This window comes from Myodes glareolus, chromosome 1 (genome assembly GCF_982192425.1).
Source record: "Myodes glareolus chromosome 1, mMyoGla1.1, whole genome shotgun sequence".
In the NCBI taxonomy this organism is placed as follows: domain Eukaryota; kingdom Metazoa; phylum Chordata; class Mammalia; order Rodentia; family Cricetidae; genus Myodes; species Myodes glareolus.
In genome coordinates, this window is record NC_142026.1 from 89,497,196 (window position 1) to 89,518,344 (window position 21,149).

The 21,149-nt window shown below is 41.8% G+C and overlaps 1 protein-coding gene across 9 annotated transcripts in view; it reads right to left on the reverse strand.

The window, feature by feature from the left end:
• Mettl24 (methyltransferase like 24) overlaps positions 1-21,149 on the reverse strand; it is a 136,008-nt gene that overhangs the window by 1,291 nt on the left and 113,568 nt on the right. The window lies entirely within an intron of this gene.

Here is a 21,149-nt window from a genome sequence, read left to right on the forward strand (position 1 = left end):
AAAAAAAATGAATGGATCTAGAAAGCATAATATTGAGTGAGGTAACCCAAACCCAGAAAGACAAATATCATATGTACTCACTCATAAGTGGCTTTTAGATATAAAGCAAAAGAAACCAGCCTTCAATCCACAATCCCAGAGAACATAGACAACAATGAGTACCCTAAGAGAGACATACATGGATCTACATAGGAAAGAGAAAAACACAAGATCTCCTGAGTAAATTGGGAGCATGGGGACCATGGGAGAGGGTTAAAGGGGACAGGAAAGGTAGGAAGGAGAGCAGAGAAAAATGTATAGCTTAATAAAATTAATTTTAAAAAGATACATTAAGATAAAGAATAAACAAAAAACAAACATAAAAAGAGACCCTGTTACCAAACACTTAAATGGGTTTTATGAGCAGTAAGTGGCATTTTACTTGTTGGCAGCACGGAATCAGAAACTTCCACAGTTGGAGTGGTAAATATGACTCCAACAGGTACCTCTGCCACAAAGCTATCATCTCAGAACCAAGGAATAGGGTGGAATTAGCCACCAAAGCTGCAGCTTTGGTCCTAGCCATGTTGCTTAGCAGTTTAAAGGCTCATATGGTCAGAAAAGGATAGAGATACACAGTAAGACAGATTCAGATGAAAAAAAAATCCCTAAACAGTTTACAATGTGTTGAAAATATATGTAGGCTTAAGAGAGAAAAGAAAAAGAATAGAAAAAGTTCTTAAAAAGGAATAGAGTAATAAAAATATAATAAGCCACATTAAGATGGAAAATAAACAGAGAGTCTGGATACTGTATGTTATTGTGTTCTCTTTAAATTTTTTTCACTGTTAATGAACAAATGGGAATTGCTGAAAGACATTTGATTATGAAAGCTGTTAGATTAAACCAACCTATGTATTTTAAAATTATCAACTTAAAAATTTAAGTCAAAAGATAGGTTACATTGGGGAAAAGGTTCTACTTTTATTCTACAGGAAATAAGAGGCTGCGAATTCATTCTGAGTTAAGAAAAATCAGGTTTGATTAAGGAAGATCCCATGAAAATCTCCTATGGGAATGGATGGCCCAGATGGAGCACCTTTGTCATAGTTTCCTCTGAGTTCTACATCCAGAACAGCTTCAAGACTACAGACTGAGATGGATCAGTCACACAAACTATCCCAAAATTCTAAATTTTCTCAAGGTCCACATAAGATTACCAGTGCCTCCAATCAACAGGGAGCAATCTAGAGAACTATGCACAAATTCCTAAAATATTGTTTATGAATGTTGGTTTTTATTTAAGGTAGGTTAGTTACAAGTTGCTATTGGTCATTGTCATTTTTTTATAAAAGAAAAAGGGGGATATGATATAGAAATGGTGGAAAAAGGGGTATAATTTTGAATCTACTTTAATCCAAAAAGCAAATGTTAACTCAAAATATTTTACATTGGTATGGATTTTAGTTTATTGATACAAATTTAAAGTTAATTTAATTATACTGTACGTATATTTCTACTCTTATTTAAGGTATTAGGTTTATGCAACTCCTTTAAAAATGCAATGTATTCAGAAATACAGATTAATAGTCATGTATAATAGTGAAACTTACAGTCATGTTAGGTATGTTTTCAAGGTCATATACAGATATATTTAGATAGATGATCTTCAAACACTTCAAATACCTACAGAATATGGCATTTAATATGTTTAATAACCTAAGACTTTTCATGAAAGTGAGACACGTCTGCTCCTGGCAGCACCAATCCACTTCAGAGAAGATGGTGTGCGCTGGAAAAACTCCTTATGGAGTTTACTTTCTTTGTGACAAAAGTTAAGCACTAGGCAATAAACTGCCCTTGTCTCAGCTGCTGACAGTACAGTGTCCAAATTGGACAAGCAGGACACAAAGGAAAGTAACTGATCACTTTGCCAAGACAAGGAAGGACAGTCCTTCAACAATTCTGCTTTACAGAAAAGTCTGTCAGATATGCTAGGCCTGTAGGCCAGAGTTGGATGCCCCAACTTTGCAGAGGAACCTTGGGTGACTATCTAGGCAGCTTGAAGTCCCTGTCATTAGGCAACAGTTCAGTCTTCTGAGGTCTTTGATGAAGTTGAAGGCTAGATAGTCAAAGTTATAGTTTTTCTTAGTTATGATAAAAGATAAATTAGATGTGAAACTTTAGACTCACCAAGATATGATAGTTAATAGAATATTTTTTCTAAATTTGCCAAGTACAAATGGATTCAATAGTCTTATTTAATAACTTTTGTTATATATAATTTTGCTACATTAAGGTTAAAACCTTCCTTTTTAATTAGACAAAAGGGGGAAATGCTGTGGATTATGCTCATTGCTAAATAAAAGCTTATTGGATGATAGCTGGGCAGGAAGAGATTGAGTGAGAAAGACAGACTAGGAGAATTCTGAGAAGAATTCTGGAGATGTTGGCCAGATACAGAGAAAGCAAGATGGGCTTGCCATACTGAGAAAAGTTACCACCATGTGTCAGAGCATAAGTAAGGAGTATGGGTTAACCTAAAATGTAAGAGCTAGTTAGTAATAAGCTTGGGCATTTATAAGTGATATAAGCCTCTGTGTGGTAATTTGGAAAGCAGCTGCTGGGTATTTGGGACTGAGTGGCTCTGGGACAGGAAACTTCTGATTACAATGGACTCTTGTGCTTTCTGCCCAGGGCCAGCAGATGCCTAAGGAAGAACAGCCAGGGTGCATTCATAATGGAGCCCCATATCCTACAGTCTTTCCCCATAATCTGCATGCCACTCCAAGGAGCCCAGTCAAGTCTGCTAGCATGGTGGTCATACAGAGGGAAGGACAGAGAACTATGACCGCAGGATCGTTCCCACAGGTGTCATCCCCTGGAGTCTTCATTAGAATTTGAAGCCTAAGAAAGAGGTTTAGGGTTTCTGAGTATTGGAATCATCATTTCATGGTTTCTTTTAAAAATTGCATCATAGAATAGCATTCTAAAATAAAATAAACAACAACAAGAAGCCATGAAACATCTCCTATTTATTAAATGACATCTACTTCCCAGGTAAGATGGAATAAAGGAAGATAGGATGGGAGGGGTTACTTTTGCAATTAAGTTATGAGTCAGCTCCTTTCTGCTGTCTTTGCACATAATCCATTGGAATGACAGAATCCCCACCACCAGAAATAAATGGGTGTGGCTCTGTGGCAGAGTGCTTTCCTAGCAAGCACAAGGCCCTTAGTTCTCATGCCCAGCACCATAAAAAAATATTACCAAGCTACCAAGCTAAACAATTCTCTTTGCAATGTTCATTTACTGACATGTCAGCACTAATGGAAGAATAATTCTGTTAGTGACTGTGGTGGTTGGAATAAGAATGGCCCCATAGGCTCATATATTTGAATGCTTGGCCATCAGGGAGTGGCACTACTTGAGATAGATTAGGAGGTGTGGCCTTGTCGGAGGAAGTATGTCACTGGGGGTGGGCTTTGAGGGTTCAAAAGTTCAAGTCAGGCCTAGTTTCTCTCCCTGATGCTTGCCTATCCAGAGGTAGAACTCTCAGCTCCTCCAGCACCATGTCAGCCTGCGTGCCACCATGCTTCCTGCTATAATGGGAATGGACTAAACCTCGGAAACTATAAGCCAGTTCTCGTTAAATACTTCCTTTATAAGAGTTGCCATGGTCATGGTGTTTCTTCAGAGCAATAGAACACTGACTAAGACAATGACCTTAGTTACTATTTATGAAAACAGACTCAGTCACACAGCTTGGAGAGGCAGTGGTAAAATATAAACAATCTGTGTTATCCATCATGCACGTGTGTGTATGTGTGTGCATTTATGCATGCAAGTGTATGTGAATGCCTGTGTGTGTGTGTGTGTGTGTGTGTGTGCCTATAAACATATGTGTGGAAGTCAGAGGTCATCTGGTGTCTTTGCATCTTATTTTTTTTCTATCTTATCATTTTTTAAGATGAGGTTGTTTGTTAAAGCTAGAGTTCATGTTTGGGGCTAAACTAACTGGCGGGTGAGCCCAGGGATCATCCTATCTGTACCCAAGGACCCCCCCTTTACCCAGAACTGGGATTATAGATGCCCCACACCCAGTATTTATAAGGGTGCTGGGGTTCTCAACTCAGGCCCTCAAGCTTGCAAGGCAGGCACTTTACCAACCAAACCATCTCTAGCTTCCGGTATGTTCTAAGCATTAAAGAGCATTATCCTTCCAGTAAGCCCCAACAGGAAAGAGTAGCAGCATTCTTAGGAGCCCTGGCCTTAGAAAACCAAGCGCTGCGGGAAGACTGTGGGCCAGTGAGGTGCTTGAATCAGTATCACTGGATTTTCAGAGCATTTTGTAAAATGGGTAATTTCGCCCCATGGAAGTCTGACGACAGCAGACACAATGATTGCTGGAATGGAAGGAAAAAGTCAAGGGAACAGAGACTGGAGTCCCAGGCACTCTGGCTCCCCAGGAGGCTGCTGGTCAGGGAACAGAGACTGGAGTCCCAGGCACCTTGGCTCCCCAGGAGGCTGCTGGTCGGAGGCACTACGATCTGGCTCTGCAGAACTGAGGCTGTCTTTGCGGCTTTATAAACGTGGGTGGGCAACACCAAATCCAGCCATGCTCACCCTTTCCTTCCAGTGTCGTCTGAACGGTAAGTTTTCCAGACGGTGTTACCACACGAGAGTCCCACGGCCTTGGAGGCAGGCGTTCTTTGAGTGCTCTCAGAGTTGCATGGAAGAGAAGGTGCAATGGACATCACAAAATTGCCACAAAAAAGTGGGCTTCTCCTAACATCCTGAGACCTACAACACATGTTTAGCACTCTTTGGTTTGATTTCGTTTGGTTTGGTTTGTGGAGACAGGGTTTCCTCTGTGTAATAGCCCTAGCTGTCCTGGAACTAGTTCTTTAGACCAGGCTGGCCTCCAACCCACAGAGATTCACCTGCCTCTGTCTCCCGAGTCCTAGAATTAAAGGAGTGCCACCACCGACTGGCTATGCTTGGCATTCTTGATTGGGTGTCCTGGAACCAAGAATAGAGAAGTCTTAGGAAAGTCAACGTCTGTAAACTGGCTGTGGTCAGTGGCTTCAAAACAAATGGAAAAGGTGAAAAATGACATTTTTCTTCCTGAAAGTAGCTGAGCAAAGATAGGTCCACAGGAATATGGGCCAGGATAAATTAATTCTTATGAATTGGACCCAAGGGAATTAATTCCCTCTATTTTACATTTCAGCTGCATTGGCACTCCTATAGCCTCGGTTAGTTAACTTGGCGGTTTATGGCAGAATCCTCGTGGATTAAGAGTAATTAAGTTGTCAAAAGAAATATTTCATCAAAATTCCACAAAATGTCCTAATTGGTAGAGAATATACCCAAAATTCAATGATCAGCATGTGTTGTACTGAGTCACACAGCCAAGAATTGCTTAGGTTCCTTGCAGACATATTTCCCCCACAGACTTAGGTTTTCTCTGAGTTTGAATACGATGAACAACACACACAATTCAGAATCTGAAAAGGACAGGCTAGGGTTGGGTCACAGAGCAATAGAGTAGATTGCTTAGCAAACAGGAGGAGGAAAAACCAAAACCAACCAAACAAACAAACAAACAAGGAAGTCAGGAGTGGGTCCATGGGGAGGCAGGCTAAAGTTCATTAGCTTGACATCGAGCTGAAAACTCTTCTGGTAAAGATACAAAGAAATATATCATATATTTTCCAGACAAATTCTAGAAGTGTATTTAACATGTGTATGGGTGTTTTGGCTGCACGCATCTATGTCCATAACAGAGGTCAGAAGAGAAAATTAGAACCCTTGGAACTGGAGGTGCAGATGGTGGTGAACAGGGATGCTGGGAACCAAACCTGGGTCCTCTATAAGAGCAACAAGGGCTTTTTACTGCTGAGCAATCTTTCTACCCCTCACCCTAACATATTTTAAATAAATTATCCATCAGAAGTTATAAGCAACCAGAACAGAACCGAATAAAGTTAAATTATAGCAAATACATTCTTGCTTCCGAAATGCAGTTTTTTTTTCACTTGATGAAAATATCTTCTAAAAAACAAACAGTATGCTAAATATGATAACACCCCTACCTTTTCTACCCCAGTGACAGAGAGTCCCTGCTCACTCAACCTTCCAGCGGTGTAGCCTGGAGTCGCCCACCACCACCCACTGCCTCCCTCCTGAGAGCACAGCCAGCCAAAGCTCAGTGAGTAAAGCCGAATCTCCTTTCCCATCATGCTCTTCCTTTTGCTACCATTTCAGAATGTCCCATTACCATGAACAGTTTTGCAAATGTAATTTTCATTATCACCGCAAAATGCAGATAGTATTATTGTTATTATAAAGCACTAAAGATTTCTGGGTAAGATATGCCACATTTAAGATTCTAATACCAGCTTGGAACAATTATGGCATCCCAAATCATGCAAATGATTGTATTTGGATAATCAAGCACCAAGCCTAACATAATTGTGTTAAATAATGTTTCTTCTGAAAAACAAGTAAGTGACAATGTCTAGGAAACTCTGGAATAAGTAATGACATAGTTTTGGTAGGAGGGTCTCAAAGAGGTTAGAAGAAACAATCTGTCTAGTATCATTTCAAAGGTATTGAAGAGGTCCTAGCATCAAACATCATCTCCTTTCCTAACACCTCAAATACCCAATAAGTTGCTTTTCACACAACTTTCTGTAGAACTGAGAATTTTAATTTTAACTGGATTGAAATGTGATACCTTCTGGCAACATCCTCATTAAGGTTACGAGTCTATGCCTGGGCTGATCCACCCGGATCATGGCTGATCCATGATCCATCTCCAGGGTGACATGAAAGGAGAGGAAGCAGGCTGTGCACCTGAGTGAGCTTTGTAGGTTGCCATGGCAAAGAACAACAGACCAGTGACCTAAAACGTGACATTTGTCCTCTCATCGTCACAGCATCTGGAAGTCCATGTTTCTCCCTAGAGGAGAAACTGTCCTACCTCTCTCCAGGCTTGGCAATGTGGCATTCTTAGCATCTCCGTCACCTGATTTCTGCTTGGACCTTCTCACAATAGTCTCTCTGTGCCTGTATCTGTGTCTTGGTCCAAATTTTCTCTTTCATAGAGGCTTCAGCCATTTTGGATTAGAGCCAAGCATGTTCTCTTATGATTTCATTTTAGGTAATACATCTGCAACAACCATATTTCCAAACAAGGCCACATTCCGAAGTGCCGGAGAAGCAGGATTTGACTGGTAACATTGCTCGAGGCAACCACTGCAATGGGGCTTTTGCATGACAGTATGGACTCAGGAGCCACTGCTTAGACAGCAGGACCTGTTAAATCAGCCAAAGACAGCAACTATCCCAGGCAATTATGACTGTCACTCTGCCAGCAACATCAGCCAACACTGGCAGCTTCATCCTTGCTAAATACCCAAACCAGGCAAATCAACAAATTTTGAAGGCCAACCAAAATCACCACGGAAACATGCCCATATCTCATTTCTTTGGTTATTTCTGCCAAGCAGGCAAGTCCAACCTGCTTGGGGCACTTGCCCACCCCCTATAGACATCCCTCCCTGTCCCTCTGTAACCCTTTCAGGCTCACAGCGTTCTTTCATCTACAGGTCTTCATCTAAGCTTATTTTTTAACAGGCCTCCCAGCAGGATGTGCAGATTTGGCTCCTGCTGACTACCTTTGAAGAGGGCAATAATGGGATCTACGCCTTTCAAGTAAAAGCCTAGTCTGGATGTCAAAATTGCTTTGCATTCTGTCAGTCAAAACAAACCACAAAGTCAACTCAGAGTCTAGAAAAGACAATAGAGTCTAGCCACAGAGGGAAGAAGGGACAAGCATGGGGGTGGGGGGGCTGTTCATGGCCATCTTTGCAGATGATTGGCCCTAGTGATTAAAAGCAATTGTACTTTATGCAAATCCATAAATGAATTATGGTATTGTCAATGTTGGCATAGATACGGATGTTTAATAGACATGCACAATCAAGGTGTTCAGTTTGGCACACCTGGAAAGAAGGACTGTTGGCATACATGTGGGATATTTTCCTGATGGCTATTGATGTGAGATACCCAGTCCACTGTGGGCAGTACCATCCCTATTCAGGTGTGCCTGAGCTTAGTAAGAAAGGCAGCTGAATATAAGCCTGTGTGCAAGCCAGGAAGCAGTGAGCCTTCATGGTGTCTCCTTCAGTTCCTGCCTCCAGCTCCTTCCCTGACTCCCCTCAATGATGGCGTGTAACCTGTAACCCTCTCCTTCCCCAAATTCGTCTTGGTCAGTATTTTGTCAAAGTGACAGGCAGCAAACTGGCACAATTATTGTCAAGGAAGTAACATTAATTATAAGTGACATTTGCTCATAGAATCAACTTTTCTTGGACCTTAACGGAGAACCTGGGATACCCAATGAATTAGGATAACTGATAAAACATGGAGGTGAGACGGAGACATGGTGACACACTGCTCCATCCCCCCAGCACTCTAAAGGCTCAGGCTTGAAGACTGGAGGCTTGAATATACAGCTATGCTACATTAGCGAGACCCTATTTTGATTTTTTTTTAAAAAAGAAAGAAACCTAAGCAAGGCAACCAAAAGCATGTTTTTATTTCTTAAGTGGTTAATTTACCTTTTGTATTTCACAAGTAAAATGTTGGAAGGGCTCTGTGACAAACTAGTATTATCCGCCAATGCTACAGACATTTTTAATAAGAACAAAAGCATCCGCTGGTGGCCCTTATAATCTAGGCCAAGAGTCCTGTTGCATAGCAAATAGAGGCAGATTTGAAAAACATCATATTTGAAGGAATAAATTGTTATCTTTAAATTACCACTTGCTTGATAAACAACACCATGCAAACATTTTAACGGCTATTGCAACTGTAAGGGGTTTGCAGAATAAACCCTGCAGCTCCAGCTCCAGGAAGAGCAAAGGCGATGACACAATACGCCAGGCAGTGCTCTCCTCTGGGGCTTCTTTGATCGCAGCTTTACAAGGTACAGTAGAGAACTGACACAGGGGCACAGGGGAGGGTGGCTGTGCACGCTGAGTTAGAGTCGGGACGCTGGGACATATTATCCCAATCAAGATGATCTTTTAGAAAAATTAAATTGTCCTAAATTGGGAATGAATATTAAACATGAATAATTTATTAGTGTAAGCACCATTTAGTAAGTGGCAGAGGCGGGCTTTGGGCAAACACAGTGAAAATCAGATAAGATGGAAACAACAGCTAAGCAGTAAGAATATCTGTGAATGATGGAGACTGTGCTGAGGCCACCAGAGAAGGGCCTTTCAGAGCCACTGAGATGTTCCACCACAGCCCCCAGCTTCTGGCCTCTAGGCACCAAGTGGAGAGCACCTCTTAAATGGACATTACATTTCTTCTCTGATAAAGCTTCACTGTATTTATATTAAGAATGCAAGTCTGATTTATTAAAAAAACTCAATAAATATTCAGAGATAGCTCTTCTATTATACAAATTTAAAAATAACTCTGTGTGTTGAAGCAACAAGTAGAAGCCATATTGACTTTGTCTTTTATTTTTTATCTTTTTGGGTTTTCTATGACAGGGTTTCTCCATGTAACAGCCCTAGATGTCCTGGAACTAGCTCTTGTAGACCAGGCTGGCCTTGAACTCACAGAGATCCGCCTGCCTCTGCCTCCCGAGTGCTGAGATTAAAGGCGTGCACCACCACCTTCCCACTTTGTCTTAAGTACTTTAAAAGTATTTTTAAACCAGCAGCACTGGTCTCTTCAACAATTTGGAGGCCACGAGCATGCTAATTCCAAGTCATCAAATAATCTTGCTCCAGCTTGCCAAGAACTCTCATAGTTAGATGTATCTTTCAAGAAGGAACATTTCTCCTAACTACACAATTGCAAGCCAGCGCTACAGAGCATGAGACAGTTAAGTGTAGACTTCGACCAATTTTCATGTCCTAAATTGTAGCATAGAAGAAAGGATGCTAAACTTGAAAAATTCTTCAAACTAGACACCATTTAGTAAGTTGGAGATTAGCATTTTGTTTTTCCAAATTAAAACTCAAGCACTTGACATATTCGTTACAGCCGACAGGAGTCAGTGTCATGGTCAGGAATGGCATGGCCTCCAATCTTTCAGATTAATCTTCAGATACATATGTCAATACCCATGAAAAACAAATGACACTGTGCTTGACAGTTTCGTGTCAACTAGACACAAGCTAGAGTCATCTGAGAGAAGGGAACGTCGGTAAAGAAAATGCTTCTATAAGAAGGGCTCATAGACAAGCCCATAGGGTATTTTCTTAGTGATGAAGGGGAGGCCCAACTCATCGTGGGTGGTGCCATCCCTAGGCTGTTGGTTCTAGGTTCTGTAAGAAAGCAGGCTGAGCAAGCCCTGGAGAGCAAGCCAGTAAGCAGCACCTTTCCATGGCCTCTGCATCAGCTCCTGCCTCCAGGATCCTGTGCATCTTTCAATGATGAACAGTGATATGGAAGTGTAAGCCAAATAAACTTACTTTGGTCATGGAGTTTCATCACAGCAATAGAAAACTAAACAAAAACACTCACTAATCACAGGAATTCTACTCCGGAATATTTTAAATTCTACAATCAATCCTATGATGAGTTATATCCACTTTATGCAATCTACTTGCCTTCAGTGCAGATTTGTGTGCAAGTAATTGAACTGTGAAATTACAGTACAGAGTACAGTACGAAGCTGCTCTTCTGACTTTACAGCGGGTAAGTAGGACAACCACCGGCTTTGCAGCACAGGGATGTAGATGAGGCACTATACCATGTGGAGCCACGTTCTTAAAATGGTGGTCCAAATGAGGGGAGGCTTCATAGAAGTCAAAAGGAAGTGTGCAGTAGCAGCAGCAGAGGCTGCTGACCCCAGGGTGCTATACCCTGTCAAGCTGAAGTGTAGTAGGGAGGATGGGCTTCTTGTTTCATCCCACCTGGCTCCCTGCCGCCGGCTAGCTTATACCCAAAATAACCACACGGAAATCTGTATTAATTAAATTGCTGCCTGGCCCATTATCTCTAGCCTCTTATTGGCTAACTCTCATATCTTGCTTTAATCCATATCTAATAATCTGTGTAGAACCATGAGGCCGTGGCTTACCAGAAAAGATTCAGCATGTCTGACTCTGGCGACTTCATGGTGGGCAGCTCTCTGCCTCTGCCTCCTTTCTCCCAGCATTCTGTTCTGTCTACCCAGCCTATCTAAGCTACTGCCCTATCAAAAGGCCAAGTCAGTCTCTTTATTCAACCAATGAAAGCAACACATAGAAAGAAGACCCTCCTATACCACTGAAGAAAGAGCTGGAAGGGAATGGCAATTCTGCCCAATATAGTCTGTGAACATCTTACCCACTACGACTACAAGGGAACTTAAATTTGTGTTTCATTTACATGAAACTTACAGAAATAAATACCTAAATATTTTAATAGGAATAAAATTTTTGCCTATCATACAAATTACTGTAATTGTAATTATCTTAATTCACCATAATTACTTAAGATTATTTACCAGACTTCATCTTGACACAGCTTCCTGGGCAAGCCTTTCAATTACTTGTTTCATTACATTTTCCTTAAGGATTAGAGTGTGACTCAGGGCCAGAGCGCTTGTTTAGCGTGTGTGAGACCAGAGGCTTGATCCTCAGCATCACAAGAAACCTACAGAAATCCTTTCACTTAAGCAAATTAAGATTAAAAGTGTAGATATGTATGCTTTATAAAGAGAACACCCAAAATGATGAGGAAGAGATAAAAAAGAGTCAGAGATGGTGGTTGTAATCCCAGCACTAAGGAATTTGAGGCAGGAGGATTAATTTAAGTCTCAGACTGCCCTGAAATATATGAGTTCCAGACTAGCCTGGACTACACAGTGAAAACCTACTCTAACAGACGAACCCCCCAAAAATAACTAAAAAGAAAAAAAATGTATGGTAAAAGAGGTAGGCAAAACCTAGAGAATTTTACTCTAACGTCCCTAAAGTTGAGCATGGAAGTAAAAAGATCCTGCATTTAGTGTATTTTCATAAACTGTAGGAATTGCAACTTTCCTAAAGGTCAAAATGCAGTGCTGTGTGTATAGAACAAATGATGTCTAAGCACTGTTTCACACGCACACAAGGCCATAGAGAGCCATGAGTATCAGCAGCAGAGGAAAGAACCCAGCCCTGCACACACGTGCACAAGGAGCGATGAGTATCAGCAGGAGAGGAAAGACCCCAGCCCTGTGACCGACTGAACAAAGTGTAGAGTGCAGGTTAGCTTTCCTGTTAGCTTGGTACCAGTTTGATCAGCTGCAAAGAGCAAACTTCAGCTGAGAAGATGCTCCCTTCAGCTTGGCCTGTAGCAAGTCCATGGTGCATTTTCCTGATTAATGACATATCTGGGAGAACCCAGCCCAACTGTAGTGAGTGCCACCGCTGGGTAGTTGGTCTCGGGTTGTTTAAAAAAGCAAACTGAGCAAGCTGGGGGAGCAAGCCAGGAAGCAGCATCACCCCATTGGTCTCTGTTTCAGTTCCTCCCTTATGTAACATGAGGGCCGGCTTGTTGGGGTATCTGTCCCGCCCGGTACCCCACAACTGGCAACTCCCAAGGAAAATCATTCACACAGAGATCTCTATAAGTTATAAAGCTGATTGGCCCATTAGGTCAGGCTACTTATTAGCTCTTATAACTTATGTTACCCCATTATCCTTATCTACGTTAGCACATGGCTCAGTACTTTTCCAGCGGGGCAGCTTACATCTTTCCTCTCCGGTGGTCTGGGCAGAACTGTGGAGGGAGCTTCCTGCTTGCCAGAATACTCCCAGTCTCTTTGCTCCACCTCTACTTCCTGTCTGGCTTTTCTGCCTATACTGCCTGCCTGGCCAATCAGTGTTTTATTAAAATATGATTGACAGAATACAGACAATTCTCCCACACCACCCTTAGAGGGATTCCCTTCATGATCAGAAAATGTAAGCCAAATAAAACCTTCCCTAACCCATGCTGTTTTGGTCATTTGCGTTTATCACAGCAACAGAAAGCACACTAGGGTATTTGGTGTTATATAAACCCATTATAGACTATTATATTTTAATTGTGTGTGTGTGTATACATGATATATATGTATGTGAATGTATGCCACATGCCCATATGTGGCAGTCAGAGTACCAATTTGTGGAGTTGGTTCTCTCCTTCCACTTTTATGTCAGTCCCAGGGACCAAACTCAGGTCGCCAGGCTTGTTTGACAAAAACCTTTACCGGCTGAGCCATCTCCCACCCTGTAAAACTGTTCTTATTCCCGAAGCTGCAATGGTATACTATATAGGAACTCTTGTGTTTCCGGTTGGCACGTGATCTACTTTCTAATATGTGAAATAAATATAGGCATTTAAAAAGAAGTTTTGTACAGAACTATTGGATTTACAAAAATTGCACAGAAGAGAACACAACAGTCCATTCACCTCTTCAGTAGTGAGAACTATTTCAATAAAGAAGAGCCTGTGGGAAACAGTAGTTACCAATACCCTTCACACCCTGACATACCCATACTGCATACCCAAATGGACAAGTGGCTCCCAAGTGAACCTACTATTAGAGCTGAGATATCTTTAAGGCCATTCTTTTTTACTTTTTTTGTGCCCTTTCTACTTGTGTTTGAATAATGAAACTTTCCTCCGACTTGTGCTCTTGGACTTCTGTCTTAGCAAATACAAAAGAAATAAATACAGCAGGGGGTATATCAAGAAAGAGTAACATACAAAGGTATAATCACAACGAAGAAAAGCCAAAACATTAAAACTGCAAAACTTGGGGCAGGGGTGATGGCTCAGCAGTTACAAGCAATGGCTGATCTTCCAAAGGACCTAAGTTCTGCTTCTAACACCCACATGGCAGCTTAACCATCTGTTGCTCAAGGCTGGGGCCATCTGATGGCCTCCATGACCACCAGGCACAAACATGGTGCGCTTACATAGAAGCAGGCAAAACACTCGCAGACATAAAATAAAAATAAAGACATTTATTTTTTTAAATAAAACTTGCATGTCAGGTGTTGGCCTCATCGGTGCCAGAAAGATCTCTCTCCACATATGTGTTTGTTTACAGTAGCAGCACACACAACCAAAGAAGATAGGAAACACAGGAAGGAGAAATAAGCCAGTAGCTTCCTAGCAACAAAGGATGCTTACCATGAGGAAGGGCCTGAGGAATGAAAATGTGATTTCCAGAAGCCTCTGTCTCATTGCGGCACAGCAGGGGATTATTTGTTTTAATCTTTACTTTAGGCATGTTTTAATTCCCAGAAACGGATACGTTTGCCCTACCCCCTTTTAGACCAGGCTGGCTTCAAACTCTCTGCGTAGCCAGTGGGGATGACCTTGTCCTGATCCTCCTTTCTCCGCTCCCTGAACACTGCCCTAAGCAAGCACTACCATACTGGGTTTTGTGTACTGCTGGAGACTGAACCCAGAGCTTCATGGAAGGCAAGCACCACACCAGCTGAGTGAGCAGTAGAGCCGGCTACAGTCCTTACTTACATCCCTATTCGTTACTTTGCTGAGACCACCTTGGTGACATCAGTGGACATGGTGCCCTTTTGCACAGGGGAATGATACCATTACCTATTCTCCAGTGTCTCCGGATCACCTTCTATAGTATATGTTTATACACTGGGCTGGCTAGTTTTATGTCAACTTGACACAAGCTAGAATCATTGGAAAGGAGGGAACCTCAATTGAAGAAGAAAAAAAAAACTCTCCATAAGATCAGGCTACAGGCAAGCCTATAGGACATTTTCTGAATTAGTGGTTGATGGGGAGGGCCAACCCCTTGTGGATGATGTCATCCCTGGGCCGGTGGTTCTATAAGAAAGCAGGCTGAGCAAGCCATGAAGAGCAAGCCAGTAAGCAGCGCTCGTCCATGACCTCTACATCTGCTCTTGCATCCCAGTTCCTGCCCGTTTTGCATTGCTGTCCTGACTTTTCTCAGTATAATAGTGATATGGAATTGGAAGCCAAATAAAGTCTTCCCTCCCTAAGTTGCCTTGGTCATGGTGTTTCATCACAACCACAACAACCCTGACTAACATACACTCTGCCTTAGACTGCCAGGGCTTCTACGAAAATCCCACTGGCTCGGTGGCTTGAACAGTAGAAACACGTCCTCATGGCCCTGGTCAGGAGGGTCAGTTTCTCCTCCAGCCTCTCTGGCTGGCTTACAGATAGCTGCCCTGCCAGCTGCTTTTCTTCTGGGACTCCTAGCAGCTCTTGCTTTCTTATCAAGAAGCCGGTCATATTGGACTGGCTCCTTGCCCCCTGAAGAACACATTTAACCCTTTCACCTCCTTAAAGGCCTATGTTCAAATGCACTGGGAATTTGGGACTTCAATCTATAAATGTAGAGAAAGACACAATTTTCATCCTAATACATAAAATAAGTGTTCTTTGAAGTGCTTTCTCTAGAGGCAACCATTGTCTTCACAGACAAGCCAACTATACCCTTGTTTCTGTTTTAGTAGCGGTTTCTCCTCCATTAATTGACATCGGTTTCTCCTCCATTGTTAGTGGCCAGCTCTGATTCTAGGTCTTACACATCCAAGTCCCAAATGAATTAAAGGTGAGTAGCAGAGACTGTGGGAGATATTCATTTCAACCTCATATGAATGAGGCCTTGATGGTCCCTTCAAACAGAGGCAATGCCAGGCTTGTTCCCCACGGTGAATGTCATAGCCCGGCAGTCCATGCAGTCACATGGACCACACACACACAGTGTCCTAAGCTTGCTCTGTGCTCTGCTATCGCTTCCTTGAAAGCCTTAATTCATTTGAACAAGAGATTCTTCATCTCACTTTTGCTGAGCCCCACACATCTTGTAGCTGGCACCTTTGAATCCTGTTGACCTTGTGACAGGAGAGGCTCATCTGTCTTTCTGTAGCCCCCCCCAAGAGCCACAAAATGTAACGCAGCTTCTACCTCACTCACCGATACCTTTATTCTTAGAAACCAGCCACTGTGAGAACCTTCAACCAGCAAATGAATGAAGCAGATACAGACATCCAAAGTCCAGTCGAAGAGAGGGAGGAGTGAGAATATGAGCAAAGGGGTCAAGACCATGATGGTGATACCCACTTAAACAGCTTACCTGAGCTAATGGGAGCTCATTGACTCCTGCCTGACAGCTGGAGAGTCAGCATAGGACCAAACTAGGCCCGCTGAATGTGGGTGACAGTTGTATGGCTAGGGCAGACTGTGGGGCCACCAGCAGTGAGACCAGGATTTATCCCTACTGCTTGGACTAGCTTTTGGAACCCATTCTCTTTGGAGGGATACTTTGGTCAGCCTAGACATAGTAGGGAGGGTCTGGGTCCTGCCTCAAAGCAATGTGCTAGACTTTATTGACTTTCAATGGGAAGCCTTACCCTCTCTGAGGAGTGGATAGGGGTAGGGAGGAAGGTGGAGGGAGCCGGAGGAGGGGAGGGAGTGGGAACTGGGATTGGCATGTAAAATGAGAAAAGATACTGTTTTTTATTTTAAATAAATAAAATAAGAGAGAGAGAGAGAGAGAGAGAGAGAGAGAGAGAGAGAGGCAGAGACTAGCCACCGTGCACAACATCTGCCCTTCAGGTTGCCATGTTCTGAGAAAGTTCTCATGACTGACCTAGCAGAGAAGTCATTTGCAGAGAGATTGGCTTCAGATAGAATCAGATGCCTGATTTCTGGCCACAAGACAGACCCCGAGCCAGAACCACCCAGCAGAACCCTTCCAACACTTTGGCCCACACGGATGGTGAGAGTTAATGAATGGTCAGGTTGTAGAGTTTGTAAGCGCTTTCATTTACGCCACCACCAGCAACTAGAACAGAACCCAAATGCTACTTGCAGATATCTGCTTGAAATTCGATGGTTAGGAACACTATTAAAATTCTGTATACTTCAAAGCTACAATTTCCAGAAATTAATATATATTTTACAAAATTATTAAATAATAAATTATAATCATTTTTAAAAATGAAACTCAATCAAGCAAAAGAAGCAGATTTTTTTTTTAAACAATGTTTCAAGAGCTTAAAATTTTCTCCAGAACTATCAGTGCCCACACATTAAAGAGTACGAACTATGTGAGCGTGGCTGAAACATGATATTTTTACACAAGACTGGAATTGGTGCTTTACCTTTTTTGACATCTGCTGTGCACTGGGATCGGACCCAGTGCTCTCATGTTAGGTTAATGCTGTATTCTTGAGGTCCACCTCCAGCCTCAAAATTGCTTCATAATGTGACAGATCACAAATAGATTTTCACATGAGTGAATTTTTGTCTGAAATGTTTTCTCCAGCTAAGCCTCTGAGTCCCTCTTCAGATTCAGACTGAGGTGATGAGGGTTATAACAGAAATCAATAGGTAAAACTATTGATAGTCACATCCCTGACTGAACTGAGGTGATGAGGGTTATGATAGAAATCAATGGTTGAGATATTTACACCCCTTGACTGAACTGAGGTGCTGAGGGTTATGACAGAAATCAATGGCTGAGATAGTTACACCCCCTGACTGAACTGAGGTGATGAGGGTTATGACAGAAATCAATGGGTAAGACAGTCACACCCCTTCACTGAGAGCCACGCCCCTTTCATTTCTAATCTAACATTTTGAATCTAAAGGGAAGAAGAAATTCATGTGGAAAAAGAGTACTCCTGATTGTTCTTAAGTTTAAAGTTCCCACTTAAACCCTTTTTAGGACAGTCTTTATAATGGCTTCATGGCTTCATGGTGTGGGAGGTCCTTCTGACTATGTGCTACTTTATTGGTTAATGAATAAAGAAACTGGCTTGGCCTATAGCAAGATAGAAGGAAGGCAGAGTCAGAGAGACACCATGTAGCCCTGCTGGAGACAGACACCAGAACTTAAGCTGGTAAGCCACAGCCATGTGGCGATACACAGATCACTAGAAATGGGTTAAATTAAGATGTAAGAGTTAGTCAACAATAAACTAGAGCTAATGGGTCAAGCAGTGATTTAATTAATACAGTTTCTATGTGGTTATTTCTAGGCTAAGCAGTCGGGAACCAACAAGCGGCCTTCATACTACAGCTTCACTTACTTAACCAGTTACTGTTTGGACACACATTTAAGTTTTATTCCAAAACTGATAAATTACAAATGGATACAATCAATGAGTTAAGATTTCAGACATGTTCAATGATGTTCTTTATGTAATTCTGCAGAGGTAGAGGATTAGTCTGTTGCTTCTTCTGGTTCTACACTTGTGATATTGGGAGATGGCCAGGCTGTGCTGAGACTCAGAGTGAACAGACCGAACCTAGAGGCTCATCACTGTAACCAGTCAGCACATGGCTCATTTTCTTACTGTGAGCCCATGTGACACTTTCCCCCCAAATGTGGTACCAAGGATCTCAGGCATGCTGTGCATGCTCCACCACTGGCTTACACCCCAACTCCTCTCTGCAGCATTCTAAACCCCCCTGTGTCTTCAGGTCACTGGGTCACACCAAAATTTGAATGTCTTTTAAAGAAAGAACAAACAAAACAGGTCAATTTTAAATAAATATTTGATGAGCTATCTATTCGTTTCTTTTGATTTGAATTATTTGAATAAAGATGCTTCCTATATACATAAATTTCTTCCTATATACTAAATTTCATGGGTATAGATTATTTTATTTCCACCTGGAAAGTGTACATGAAATTTAAAATTGGCCACTATTGTCGATAATAAAGATGATTATTCATTAATCAAAATCTGTGACAAAGATCTGAAGCTACATAAGTAACACCAACAAATTGTCCATATGTACCCCAGCTTCCCATCACCTGGCTAAGACAAGGGGTGGTCCATTCCGGCCAGCACAATTCTGCCTTCATCAGCAACTGCCTGCACTTCAGGCTTAGAGCATACACAATGTGATACTTACAGAATTCTTCATTTGGTAAAAGATTCCTGAAACGTGTACAAATTGACTTTTGTAATTGATCTCATTTTAATTGCCATTTGACTCTACTTATGAATATTTTAAAAATTAAATTATCTTCAACCATTTACCATCCTAAGAAATCAAGATATATTAATTCTCTATAATTATTACAGTTTGGGTCAATATTCAATCAGAATTTATAAGTATGAATTCTTCCTTTTTAGTTTAATTTTAAAAAGTAGCTATTTAATGATAAAATAAACCAAAGCTTCTATATATCAAGTCTACTAAAAGGAAGATAAATATACACCTAGAAAACTGATGCTAGACACACGAGAACAGGATTGTAGTGTAGAAAAATAATCAAGCTATCCTTTATTTTTTATATAAGCAAGAGAATTAAAAGTCTCCTTTGGAGCTTCAAACCCACTAAATCGAGTCCAATTAGCACTGCCAGCTGCCCGAGATGTAACTCTGCAAAATCTCTGCTACCACTAGGAAAGGCAAGGCAAGGTTTGCCCTGCTCATAATGAGAAGCACAGAGGGTCACTCTAACCTAATCTGAGACCAATTCTGAACTAATAATAAAGGAAAATATTTCCACATGGTAAGCTGCTCTCAGCAAAGACCCCAGCAGCGGGCAGCAGACTGGCAATTTAAAGGAAATGAAGACAACATTTACAAAGAAGGATTCCCCTGGTGTCCAGCTTGATGGAAGAATCCAACCTGAGGCTACCAGGCAAGACAAAATCAGGCAGAAGGTAGCTGCAGAACCAAGGGCAGAGCTAGGTAACTCTTCAGGTCGCTGAAAACAGCACAGACTGTAAGATCAGAACTCAGTGCCAAAAGTTACATCCCCCTGGTTCTTTTATTCTTCTGATGTATTGCATTGATGCAAACATTCTAAATCATTTCTAATATGAGGTAACACTCATCTATAGAAGTAAGTTCCTAGAATTTAAAAGGAAAGAAGGCTAAACGTTTACAAGCACTTACTTTTGGCCAGGTAAGTCAGTTTTACCAAGATTTCAAGCTGAGCTTAAATGAATAGATGATCAAATAAATAACCAAGTGAGATTATTAGTAGGTTATTTTCTAATAACCTATTAAAAATACTCTCCAGAAAGATATTCTTTGTGTGGTGATCTGTGCGGACCCCAGAACATGCTGGGGTCTGTGGACACAAAACATGGCCCAAATACAAGAAATGCCCAGCACTAATTTAGAGGAAAGCAAAATGAACTTATTGAGTATTAAGATTGTTAAAAAGGCCATTTTGATATCTGAGGAGAAACGTCCTTTGGATGAAAATGAGAAATAGATTAGCTGAGGTTGAAGTCTAGAGTTAAATGCAGAAAATACGAATGGATGTGAGTATGTGCACATGCCTTCACACAAACATGTATACAAACACACAATTAAATAACACCGCATGGGAAATCACCTAAAGATTATTTCCTCTGGGCTCGGTAGAAGAGATAAAGGACTCAGGATGCTGCTCATCTGTGCTGCCTTGTGGCTAACCATTCACCGTATGTGCCAATGACATCACAGTTGCTTCTCAGCATCTCAAGTGCTCTGTTACTACACCTGGCAAATGGCTACCGTGGTAGACATGCTCCGTCTTCACACAGTGTGCTGCATGGAGTCCTATATACATCCCGATCATCTGCAGGGCTTCTGTGGACAGTTTCTGGTTTGGCGGATATGATGTGAGCTGGGTATTTGTATTTCTGATTGGAGCCCAGCTGATGGTAATGCTGCCGGTCCAAGGACCACACTTGGAGAGTCTTTGCTGATGACACTGCCTGAGCTTGTCGCATTGTGGATGGCCAAGACTGACCCTCAGCTCGGGCTGACCTTCCCCCATCTGATCAGCAGGAGCAGAAATCTGTCCGCACTAAGTGATACTAGGCTTTGGAAGATTGGTGGGTTGTTTTTTTTCAACCAATTGTTTTCTAAAATTATGATTTCATCAAGTCAAAGTTTCTTAAACTTGGAGCCTTTCAGTGAGAGTTGTATTCCCAGAAACTGGGGACAAAAGCATATTTGCCACATGAACCTTTTCTTAAGAACAGTATAATGGCTGGGGAACTGGGGTCTGGGGCAGACTGTTGAAGAAAAGGGTCTGGGACGGATTAGCATCTAAGACTGGGAGAAGAACAGAGTCCATACTAGAGGACCATTTGAAGCTAAGAAAGAATTGCACATGAAATACAACATAGGCCCATGAGCGCCTGGAG